At 38.3% G+C, this 13,304-nt stretch overlaps 1 protein-coding gene across 6 annotated transcripts in view; it reads left to right on the forward strand.

Annotated features, from left to right (window-relative positions):
• The window catches only part of NR3C1 (nuclear receptor subfamily 3 group C member 1), a 123,639-nt gene that overhangs the window by 32,800 nt on the left and 77,535 nt on the right, over window positions 1-13,304 (forward strand). The gene's annotated exons all lie outside the window — the stretch shown is intronic.

The following is a 13,304-nucleotide window of genomic DNA, read 5'->3' on the forward strand; positions in this document are numbered from 1 at the left end:
AATTAAGCGGAGTCCCATCCTTGTGTGTAGTCCCATCAATGTTTTCCTAACTATTCGTCATTTTCATTGCTCCTATTAACTAGTCATTTGAAGAGATTTGACTTAAAGCTCATAGGCAGTGCCTTCAAACAGTCTGTCACTGAGCTATATATCCTTACAACTCTTAAAAATTGCTTTTCTCTGAACGTTATCCTGACATTGACACACACACAAGATATCTCTTTCCCTCACAGGTAGGAAGCTTTTATTGGAAAAAAAATTAGATTTAGACTCTGATCTGTTTTTCTAAGCAGCCTAGTTATATCTTATCAAGAGGAGGGAAAACCACCTTTGTTCTTATGTATCCTAGGAGATAGGTAGTTACTATTTATACTGACTAATAGTAGTGACCGTGAGTCTATTACTCAACAATTAGTTGTCTCTTATTTTGGGGAAAAATGACCGCAATATTTTCACTATTTCTGAATTAGAGCTTTAAGATACTTCCAACAAGGACATTTAGGTAGTTTTTTTTTTTTATTGCATAAACCGTTTTTCAGATGTTAAGACACATGCTCTGTTTTAAATTTTCCAATCTTAAATCTTCAACAGTAGATTTCATGTGGTTAAGTCTCATAAAAGAGTAACTATAATTGATTTGATTATCTAGAGGGAGCTATTAAATTGATTTATAAACATGATTACACAAGGAAAATTATACATTTAGGAAATTTCTTGCCCTGAAAACCATCATAAAACTTTTCACTTTTTATTATATATATAATATATAATAAAATATATATGTGTTAGTGGAACCAAGACTTAACTTGCATGTACTATGATTTGTCAATAAGGCATAAAATCTTGGACATGAACAATAAATCTTATCCTTAAATCATTAAATAATGTTAATGCTTTAACTTTTACACTTAGTGACATATAAAAATGTTCACGTTTTTGTTGAGTCTCTTCCCTTACAAAGGTAGGCAAGGCTATGATGGTGTGGTGCTTCAGAAGTTCTTCTCAATGTCCAGGAAATGATTAATTTTATAATGACATATGATTTAGCTCTTAATCACCAGTGTCTTTTCACAAGGCAGAATACACAGGATCATGCCCTGTGCTTGAAAGTTTGACTCTTAGCACTGGGACCTGGGATTACCCAGAACAAAGCTTCACCCAATCCATTGAGACAATGTTTCCTTTCTGACCACTATTGAATTCTTCTATTGTTTCCCAGCAGCAGCCCTGGCAGAACTGAAATTGGTTGCTCTCTGTATATGATGCATGGTGGTTGCCAAACATTAGCTGTGATCAGTGACCCCGAGTCATGAGCCACTAAATCAACATGCTGAGGCCATAGCATGATTGAATACTCTGACTTTACATAGAAAATAGTAACGCCACTAGTAACAGCACGTGGAATTTTCAAAGAAAGCGTATGTTTTAATTTGAATTCTTAAATAATTAAAATATTTTCTCCCCAGAATGTTAGTGCAAACTACCTCACGTTAAATTTGGGGAGAAAGGCAATTTCTATAGATAGGCTAGGTTAGCACATTAAATTGTAAACTTGTGAATATCATGATTAAGAATTTTTTGTTTTGTTTTTTAAGGTTTAAGTTCATTGGTAGTAAAGGTGATTAATGCTCAGATCCATTCTTAATAAATGAACACCCAATTCTAACGGTACAATTTAAAATTCAGTAAGCTTAACATAGACATAATCAAAGCAGACACACTTCAGTATAATTTGATTTTCTTCCACCGTGTTTCAATTCTACATTAATAGTGTGCATTGCAGAAAACAAGTAGAGAGAGTTAACGGTTTTCAGTGGAAATAGAGCTTTTAGGGATAGTGTTGAAATTTTGTTTGCAAGTTAGGATGATTAGAGAAAAAGAATAATGCAAGATGGGCTTATAAATTCAGTCTTCCTTGAGTATCCTTTTTTGGGGGGTGTTAGATTTTTAATGATGCTACTAACACTTAAGAGATTTGGACATCTCTCATTATTGGTTATATCTGTGTTGAGTTTTACAAAAGAAATGAAATTGAAAAACTGTAGGAGTATGGACTGAGTGAAACACATTTTGCTCCTCTTTCATCTTGCTTAACTCAAGACTAGAGGTTGTCTGAGAGGGAAACAAAGTATAAAGGAAAGATTAGGTTTATTTTGTCCACACTTAGCCTTTTCTTTTGATAGGTACTTGTTTAATGTCTTACCTCCTTCCTTGCCTTCCAAAGATTGTGACAGTGGGTGTTCAGTGCTGTTGTGAGCTTACTGTTAGTTGATATCCATTATATGAAATGACCTCTGGGTGTGGTTTGCTTTTGAGCATATACTTACTGGCTTATATATAGTTACCTTTATGGTAGGATTGTTGTCTCTTTTTAAAGATCAGTATGAGTGATTTTAAGAGGAACTTCAGCTATTGTGTACTCAGGTGTGTCAAGTTAGCATGGAATGACTAATACAGAAATGTGCAATAAGCCGTTAGTCAGTTCTTAACGAAATTCCTGTAATGTTTCTTTGGCTAATCTCTGTATATTTTAATTGACAATTTAACTTGTATTCATAGTGTTACTTTGTTTTTGTTCACTTCTGCTACAGATACTTTTTTTGGCCATTTTCCATATATTATTGAATGTTTATGAGTTCTATGACTTGTTTTTACATATGCTTTGCACACATGATGATACGATGCAAGTTGCAGTAAATAACTAGTAGGAAGGCACAGATCACTTTAGAGGTCTTTTGGGACTTGACTGAGGAGAGAATGTGGTGAATGGTATCTTTTCTGTGGGTGCCAGACTTGAGCTTCTGAGTTCGTTCATGGTGAGTTGTGTGCATCGCAATGCACTCTAGCCTAGTTATTTTGGGAGGCCTTCATTTATATTTCAGTTAGGTCTGCAGCATAAATCTTCAAAGACATTTTTCTCTTTAATAGTTGTTCACTGTTTAGTTATTATGAAGGTTTGGGTCCTACTGTGTGAATATATTAAACAGGCCGAATAGGCTCGTGTTGAGTACTGTCCACTGTTCTGAAGCCATTGTGATAATACTTTTGCCACAAGTAATTGTTTAATACAGTGTAAATAGTTGCCAAATTAATAAGCATTTGTTTCTGTATTTCTGAGCTATGCAGAATATAAGGTGGTGAATCCCTTTGTGTAAAGAATTTTTAAGAAATGTGTTGGGTTAAGCTACAAGAAAAAAATATCTATCTTTGGTCTTTACAGAAGAGATCAATTACTTGTTTCTGTAGGTTTGTTCAGCCAATTGCTCTCATTTTTCCCCCCTTGGTTTTGTATTTTTCAAGTTCTCCTAAGGGAACTTATATTTTAAAACGAATCTCAAGTGCTTTCTTCCTTCCTTTTGAATCATGTGATCATTTCTATATTTGGGTGTAACCTTTAACAATGTCTTTTTCATTTTACATATTAAAATTTTTCTACATTACAAGGTTAACTGGAGCTAGTGGCTTCAAGCCCCCCAAATCCCACCATCGGGGCGGGGAGGACAAAGAGAGAAGCAGCAGAGGCATGTAATAGAGGAAGAAACATAATTTTAAGGACAAATTTTAAAAATCTGGATCAACAGTTGCTTTTTAAGTGATTAAAGGGAGTGTACCTGTGGGGACTGCAATGCTGCTTTGACGTGAGGTGCTAAGAGTGGCGAAGTAATGTTTCTAGTGATGATTTGTTATCAAACTAAGGAAAATTTTGCAATATGCTTTTATTTCTGCCAAGATTAATTTCATATTTGTCCCACTTTAAGTGGTTATTAAAGAAAATCCAATGACTTGAACTTAGTTAAGATAATCGTGGGGCCTACATGGTTGCTACAACCATTTCATATTTCACAGTGCACTTTTATAAATAAATTATCAGCTGACTGTGGAGTACGACTCTTTCCATGTGTTATGGTTTTCTGCTAGTATATTAGCAAAGTAGGCAAATAGACAACATAAATTACTGGGCTCTGTAAGTACTAGATAGCTACTTAAACTGTATTTCAATAGAGTCCTTAAAGCCAATAGTTTTGAATGAAAGCTTGTCATCCCTTAACTTACTCTCTGGGACAGTTTGAATATTAATAGCCCATCTTGGTTGAGCTATGTGCTTAAACATACTTATTTAGAGTAACCCAGCTCTTCACTTTAAGTACTTCAGAATACCTCTTTTCATTTTAGCAAGCTTCAATGAGACTTAGTGTCTGTAAGACAATGGGTTTAAGAAGGTACCTCTTATTTTAGATTTTTTTTCCAATCACATATGAGGGTATTATATATATGTGTGTGTGTATGTGGAGAAGGGAAAGGCTAAATATTGTCCCTTGAATATCTATTTTTTGTTACTAACTTGAGAGTTTAATAGATATTCAGTGTTTGAAACTTATAAACTTATAGCTTATTATGTTTATTAAATAATAAATTAGCCTTTACTCTAGTTTATTTCATAAGTTTCCATAATAATATTTAGCCATGGCTATTATGAAAGCATATTTGATAGCCAAATTTTGAAAACTATTGTGAAATGATATGCAGTTTAGTGCATGATTAATCATTTCATGTTGGGGCAGTGCACTGATTTATGACCTTATGGTTGTCATGTGAACATTAATGCTTTACTGGTTTGCTATGGACACTGTTTTATGTTGCTGTAATTTCGTGTTTTGTTTTATAATTGGAATTTCGGGTTTCCATTTCTTTTATTTGTTTTTCAAAACAGGGTTTCTTTGTCCTGGACTCACTTTGTAGACCAGGCTGGCCTTGAACTCACAGCAATCCACCTGCCTCCACCTCCCTGAGTGCTGGGATTGCAGGCATGCACCACCACACCTGGCTTAAAATGCTATTTTTGATGCCATGTAAAATGTAAATGTTGTAGTTGGACCCAAGAAGTGAGGCCTGGAGTTCGCAGAGCTTGTTTTGTGTGTTAGGTAAGAGATCATCTCTTCCCATCCCCTCACTTTCAGATGAGAAATTGAGATCATAGCCAGTACTCAGGGAAAGGTCACAACACGTTACGAGTTGTGTACCAGCTGGAACCACCCTATTGGCAGTTATCAAAGCTTTGGCATCTGGGGCTTTTCTAGGGCCTAAAAACAATAAGTAATCAACATAATATTGACCAGGCAGGTACTTCATACAAGCCGTTGATCCTTTCTTTCCTATTGTTACTGTGTTTATTTGGCAGCACTATGCTACATACACTATGCTAGCATCCTTGCTGTACACTTCTCGTGCATTCATCTCATTAAGAATGCCTTAACTCTTTGGCATTCTTTATTCTGCTTGTTATACTAAATTTCTGAGTCTGTCAGGGTCAATGTAGGACGAAAGCAGCTGTTACCTGAATTCTGCAAGTGGGAAATTTAAGAAATTTAAAGAAACAAGAATAGGAAATCTTAATGATGATCTAAAGGAAGTAGTTAACAGTTGATGCGTTAGAAATCCCTCAACAGCCTGGCATGGTGGCGCACGCCTTTAATCCAAGAACTCAGGGAGGCAGAGGCAGGTGGATCACTGTGAGTTCCAGGCCAGCCTGGTCTACAAAGTGAGTCCGGGCCAGCCAGGGCTACACAGAGAAACCCTGCCTCAAAAACCAAACCAAACAAAATAACAACAAAAGAAGAAAGAAAGAAATCCTTCAACAGTCTTTAATACTAATTGTCCAACAGTGAATCTTAAAACAGTATATAAAGGAGAAATATGACCAAGCCTCTGTTCTGTATGTATGTGTGTAGTCAGGCACCGTTTCCTCTAAGTTCCATTTGGAGCATCCTGTACTCCCACTCAACAGAATATGGAGATGGCAGGAAACGAGACTCTGTTCCATCAGGTTGTCCTCTGACCTTCACAGGTATGCTGTGGCAACCCCCTCAACATGCACAATACATACACAATAAAAATAATAATAAATAAAAACTTAGAAGAATCTGTAGATATGAGTTTACTTGGAAATTTTTTAAAAACTTTATTAAAATGCAAGGTGGCAATTTTAAAGCTCTGGTAGTTCAGTTCAGCTTAAACCAGAATCACTCTCACTTGCTAACAGTTAAGGTATCTGCCTCTTTAGTGTAGGTATTGCCTATTTAAAAGCACCGGGACATTTTTTTAGTGCATACTATGTGCAGTTCCCCAAAGGGCCATTAATCCGCTTTATCTAGACTAATGTATTTAAAACCCAGATAATTATCTTAATAATAATTTATTTTTCAAAGTTTTTTTTTGTCTTGATGCAGGAGTAGTACCTCCATCAGTAACCCTTTTCCATGGATTTTATTACACATTAGGCATACCGTCTAAACTTAGCTATATTGATGACTTAAACCATGTTGTTGATAAACATGAGGCTATCTATCACTTTTCTACTTTTATTGTCTGATGCTCTTGGGCAGTCGTGAATGCAAAGATGGTTTGTAGTAAGAAGCTTTCAGTTTTTTAAGAATCATAAATACTAACACTTTCTAGGTACATGAAATTGGGAGGATTATGAAACTTACTTAAAGACAGTTACTTTTTCTTTGATGGTTAAAAAAGCTGCAGTGGGGCTGGAAAGATGGCTCAGAGGTTAAAAACAATGACTGCTCTTCCAGAGGACTCTGGTTCAATTTTCCAGCAGCCACACAACAGCGCATGCGTGCCTGTAAGTCCACTTCCAGGAAATCTGACAACCCACGCAGAAATATATGCAGGCAAAACACCAATGCACATAAAATAAAAAATAAACTGGGAAAAAAAAAGATGCAATAAGGGCTGGGAAGAAGGCTCATCAGTTGAGAACATTTACAGCTCTTACAGAGGACCTGAGCTCTATTCTCTGCACCCATAGCATGCAGCTTACAGCTGCCTCTAAGTCCAGTTTCAGTGGGATCTGATACCTCTGGTATCTTCAGGCACCTGCCCAGGTGTGCACCTACACACACACATGCACATAACTGAAAATGAAATCATCTTTTTAAGAAGTTTCATGAAAACCATGTATATGTGTGTGTGTGTTCATGTCTGCTGACACATGTGGGAAATAATTAAATGGCAGTTTAAATTGATAGATACATCATTGAAAACCCTGAGTTTGTAAATAGAAATATTGAAAAGGTTTAATTAGAGCATTATATGAAACATCTCATCTGAATTCAAGCTGGATTTATGAAGGACAAAATATGAGAGTAGAACATATTTTTTTTTAAATACTGCCCCGCCCCCGCCGCCCACCCGCAAATAGGAAACCCAGAATGAATGCTTTATTTGTGAGCCCCTACCTTGGGAGGCTGTGTTGTTAGTGCTCTTCTTTTGAAGCCATCTGGAGATGCCTTGTAAACCATAAAAGGAAACTGTACTCATTAAACCATAGTATTAACTATATCAATATTTGTAATCAGAAAAATGTATTTATCCCTTAGTTCAATCACTTATTTATGTATAAATGAACTACTTTCAGAAATTTAACCTGTCTCGGGCTATAGTGTTTGGTTCTGTCGAGGATTATTTAAGCGTTCAGCTAGGCTGTCTCCTTCCCCTCCCACACCTCATCCCCCTCCCCCCTTTGCTCTATGAAGTAGGCTCACATTGTATAGCGCAGGCTGCCCCCAGGCTCGCCCTACCATTTCAGCCTGCCAGGCTCTGCAGGCACTTCATGTGTAGGTCTGTGTTTCTGAGTGTGTTTTGAGTGTGCTTTGAGTGTGCTTCCCTGGTACTGCCCTCAAGCAGGTGGTGCTTAGTGGGGAAGTCCTGGTTTGTGTTTTCTTTTAAGTTATAAGAGAATTTATGTAAACAGCTTACATACTTCTTTATTTTAGTATAGTGCAGAAAAGTAAAAATTACTTACTTCTAAGCCTGACTTTTTCTCTCTCGTGTTTACTTTATTTTCAAGAAAGAAGGGCTTATCTTTGGCTTGGGCCTGAAAGGAATTTGGTGACTGCAGATATGGAGTAAACACAGTGTGAATTCCTATAGTAATTTTCAAAGTACTTGATGTCCTTACTCCAGCTCCTCCATGTCCTGGAGAATTAGCCATCTGACAGTCACTATAGCCAGCAGTTCAGGTACAGAAAAGTTATTTATACTAATAAAATAGTCTGAGCTACAGGTTCAATGTGAAATTCAAATATTTTCTACTTTGTGGCTCAGAATTTAAAAAAGGAGACTTTGCTTTTCCTGACAGCTATTTAGAAGCCTAGGAGTTTTCATCTCAAGTCCTGCTTTCATTTATTTTTCTGTTTCTTCTTGGCAAAATGTTAAGATGAATCGATTCTGGCCTTTGAAATTATGACATACGTTGGACCATTCGGGTAGCATGTCTTTTGTATAACCATTGTGTTAGGACTGAAATTCTTTTTTTTTTTTAAGATATATTTATTTATTGTATATACAGTGCTCTGCCTGCATGTACACATGCAGGACAGAAGAGGGCATCAGACTGGATTATAGATGATTGTGAGCCACCATGTGGTTGCTGGGAATTGAACTCAGGACCTCTGGAAGAGCAGGCTGTGTGTGCTCTTAACCTCTGAGCCATCGCTCCAGCCTTTTTTTTTTTTTTTAAGGATTATATAAATGTTACATCCTTAGTATTGGCTATTTGTATTTGACAGCCTTGAAGAAACACCTTTCCTATCTTGGTGTGTCTAAAATTCTGAATGTAAATCAGTCTCCATCACATCTTGTCATTATCAACTTAAAACATCTATCTAGACCTAAAAAACATCTTAAACCCCTAAACAACTAAGCTCCATGGGAAAACTAAGCTACCTTGTCTTCAACTTCATCAGAGACTTGAGAAGGAATAAACTTGATTACCTGAGTATGCCAGGAGTGCAGGTTAGTAGCTTTCCAAGGACTGAAAGTCTTTTTGAGAGAACTTCTTTATTGAGAATAGTCTGAGAACTTTTTTATGTCTGTACTTGAAACAGGCTAAAACAGATGACCAATTTAATCAACAGTGTCATTAAACAGAGAGAGCCTTGGTGCTCTAATAATACCACAGACATAGTCAAAAGAGAAAATAAGGAAGCCAGAAGGAGAAGTTAGAAAGCCATGAAAAATTTAAGTTTCTGGCTAATGACTGTCTAACTTTTATTTCTGTGTGCCTCAGCTTCTGCATAAGAAGCCTGGTGATGTCATTACGTCTGTAAAAGGAAGAGCTACAAAGACATTCTAGGAAGCAGGTCAGAGAAGACTGGGTGGAAGGGTCACAGATGCTTTCTAGTTGCACTTGCATCAGCAAATGTCTGCTGAGCTGGGCACTGGGCACAAGTGAGCGGGTAGGGGTTTATACATACAGAGCATGCATAAATAAAATGTTTAATTGTTATCCAACTCCAAATTTACTCTAAAGCTTTAAATTGGATCGATTTTTTTTTGCAGTTTCTTAACAAATGAGAGCAATCAAAGCCTGTGAATGGTGTTCTTGAGGATGTTTGGTTTGGCTGGTTGCTTCCCCCCTTCCCATTGTATAATCTTCTGCTTTACATTGATTACATATTCTTTGACCATTTCACAAATGTGTAGGATGCGTCTTAATCATACCTGCCCCCACTTCCTCCCTCTACCACTTCCTGGATCCTTTCCTTTTCTACGTCCCCCAAGTCCTCTGCTTGTAAAAAACAGCCCTCCATGTCCAGTCGGAGATTCCCATGTGACATGGCGTTGGGGGTCTAAGTTTCCCGTTGAGAACAGACTATTCTAGCAGATGACTCGAATGTACACATTTATATCAACTTACCTAGAAAGTCAGGCAAGAAATAGTGTGGTGTCCTATTTTGTTTTCAGATAGATGTGTTTGTAAACACTGACTATTCTAGCAGAGGAGGAGCGGCTCATTTTCTCTCAATTTCTAGATTATCTTTCTTCAGTTTATGGAAGTTTTGAGTTTGATTTATTGTCCAATAGTGAATGTCATCAACCAAAGAGGTTAGTAGAAGGGTGTCTTCTAAGTATCGCCAGTGAATAACTAAGTCTAATTTGGCAAAGACAGACAATAATAATAATAATAATAATAATAATAATAATAATAATAATAATAATAATAATAATAAATTAAATAAAGCCAAGCCCATGTAGAGCTTAACTATTAAAAGAAAATTAGATGAAGTCTTTCTTCTTCTTCTTCTTCTTCTTCTTCTTCTTCTTCTTCTTCTTCTTCTTCTTCTTCTTCTTCTTCTTCTTCTTCTTCTTCTTCTTCTTGGATTTTTGAGACAGGGTTTCTCTGTGTGGCCTTGGCTGTCCTGGGCTCACTTTGTAGATCCGCCTGCCTCTGCCTCCCGAGTGGTGGGATTACAGGCGTGCGCCACCACACCTGGCCTTAGCTGAAGGCTTTTAAGGAAGAACTTTTCTAGTGTTCAAGGAAAAGGGGGATGGACCAAGGACAGGGTGCTGAAGGGCATTCAGGAGGCAGCCACAGAGCAAACAACAAAACCACCCAGTGAATAGTTGGAGAATTAAGAGACAAAAACCTTAAAATGGGGTGAGGAGAAAGTATTCCATGACGTCCTGTCAGCTTGGGCTAAAGACACAACAGAGTTTGATAATTACATCGCTGTTGGATTCAGTCCTTCAAGCATACAAAAATGTTCTCAACAGGTAGGTCCTGAACGGATCAGCAAACATGAGGCTAGTTTATACTTTACCAGACCTTTTAGCTTGACATATAGGCTAAAACACCAAATAGAAAATAACATTTGTTTGAGACCATGAAAGCTGAGATGCACTGAAATAAGGGCAAACACTAGGATCCAGGGAGGAGTAAAGGTTTCGCTTCTTGAGAAGCTAGCACAACAGGAAAGAAAACTGACAACAGCCTCCTTTCAGACTTTGATTACTTATCAGTACTGGCCAAATTGTTTCCCTAATTGTCCCTTCTCCTCTCTTTAGTCCATCCTGCAGCTTACCACCAGATAACTGTCATCCTAGAACGTTGCTCTCAGTTTTATTCCCCCAATCAAGAAACACCTGTGGCGGTGTTGCTCACCTGTAGGCCAGGTGATGCATAGCATGCCTTCCCTGTCTCCTCCAAGGGCAGCTGATTATAGAGGTCATCTGTGCCTTGGCTCTTCCTAGTTACTTTGGCAAATGCCTCTTCAAAGTTTAACTTCTAATGGGATTATTTGTTTTGGTAAACTGTAACAAAAGTAGTTAGTAAACTCCTACTTCCTCTTCACGTCTCTTTCTTCCTCTTTCCTATGCCTGCACCTTTCTCTGTGGCTGTACGGTTGTAGCTAGACACGTACAAGTCGTTCTGGCTTGTGTGCTGTTACATGAAAGTGGAGTCATCACCTACCCATTTCTCTCCAGCTTACTTTTCTTACCTAACAAATATACTCTGGACTTCCTTCCAGATCAGCGAGTATGGATCCCATTAATAACCGTACAATATTCTATTCAGGTTGCCTGATGGTTTTTGGCACTGTAAACTCAAATAAATACCCTTTTCAGTGCTGCCCTGACTGCCCATCAAAGATTAGATTCCAAAACTGAGTTACTGTCAGAGTTCTGTGCCATTAAAACCATGAGAGATGTATCCAACTAATGTTTTCTGTGTGGTCCAGGCCAGCATTAAATTCTTGATTTTCCTGTCTCAACTTCCATTCCTTGCTCTGGGACTTGAGGACACCAGATTACAATTTAACTTTTCACAAGGAATCAAGTGTCACTCGGTGGTCTTTATTCTTTTCTTTATAATAAAAACACATGTGTTGTGATTACAAATTAATTTCTTGCACACAAGTCTAATTATAGTTCCCCAGTCTGCCATATGACACTTCTTGCAGCCTTGAGCCCAGCCTCTTTCTCTGCTTAGACATTAGCGGCCCTTTTAGGTCAGTGTAATGACACGGTTTGTACATTTCTCGTGTACTGCTCAGCCACAGCAGCAATCCACTCTCACATCCTGTAGTAATGTTACTGGAAGGTAGGTTCGCCTTACGGTTCCCAGGTGACACAGGGGAAATCAGAGGCCCCTCTTGGGGTTCTTGGTCTCACTAATAAAAGAATTTTGGAATGGACTCAAACTTGTGAGTGATTTTGCTCAGTTTAAAAAAAAACCTCTGCATGGACAAGCTGTAAATCTTTGCAGCTGCCCAGATGTGGAGACTGGAGAAGGGAAGGACATGGCATTTAAGTCAGCACAGAGACCAGACATACGAAGGAGAAAAAGAACTACACTTCTGAGTAGTTTAGAAAAGTGGGCGGACTCGTGCAACTGCATGGCTTGTATGCTGCTGTGCTAGGGGTGGGATTTCATGGAAGCAAAAGTACATTCTACCATTAGAGGAAAAATGTCTTCCTCTTATCTCTTTGGCATAAGGTAAGCCTACCCTCCTAGGGGCGTCCTTTAGCCAGATGATTGTCCTGGCCTAGCTGGAATGTTAGGTCTCCACCCAGGTCAGAGATTCTGTTCGTTTGACTAGATGGAATTCTTTCCCTAACAGGCCTGTATTTGCTACTCTAACAGTAACTGCTGACCATGCAGATTTTTATTTTCCTCACCTGACTCGGTATTAGTACATAGCAAGTGCCCAGATGGCTCTTTAGATACAGTTTTCTTATATACATGTATATGGGTATGTGTTTGTTAGTCTCTTGGATGTTTTTGAGATGTGATGTCACTGTTTTTCTTAGTTTTGTGTTTCTGGATTCAAGTGATCTTTCTCTGCCTTACCCTGCTGAGTAGTTGGGACTACAGGTGTGCGCCTCCAAACTGGAGGGGGCGGGGCACATGTGTGCATGCCTGTGCCTGGCCTCTCTTTTGAATGACTCCCAGTCTTCTGAAGGACAAGGGATATTTTCACTATAGCGCCTTAGCATGTGAAATATTCCGTTCAGATTAGTTGCTTGAACAAGATGCACAGTGAGGAGGAAGAGACAGAGTGGGGTTGCCTTAACTGCATTTTATCCCTTTTAGGGAAAATTGGAACTCCTAAGAATCGCTAACAACAGGACAACAGTCAGCAGCCCTATGGAGCACTTCCTGTTTGTGAGGCACAGTTCTCACAGCTGCAGAATTGAGTGCATGGTCAGTGTGATGTCTGTCTGCCCGCCTCTGGCTTGTGTCCTATGGACATTGTTACATTTAAAGTACTTGTAGGAAACAATCCCAGCACTCGGGAGGCAGAGGCAGGTGGATTGCTGTGAGTTTGAGGACAGCCTGGTCTACATAGTGAGTCCAGGACAGCCAAGGCTACACACAGAAAACCCTATCTCGGAAAAAAAAAGAAAGAAAGAAAGAAAGAAAGAAAAAGAAACAGACTTTAAAGGGTATCCAGTTTAGTTGTCTTTTCAATGGAGACCGTAGACCATTTTTTGCTTAGTGCGTATTCTGC

Source organism: Acomys minous (assembly GCF_964271855.1).
Source record: "Acomys minous genome assembly, chromosome: 4".
NCBI lineage: Eukaryota > Metazoa > Chordata > Mammalia > Rodentia > Muridae > Acomys > Acomys minous.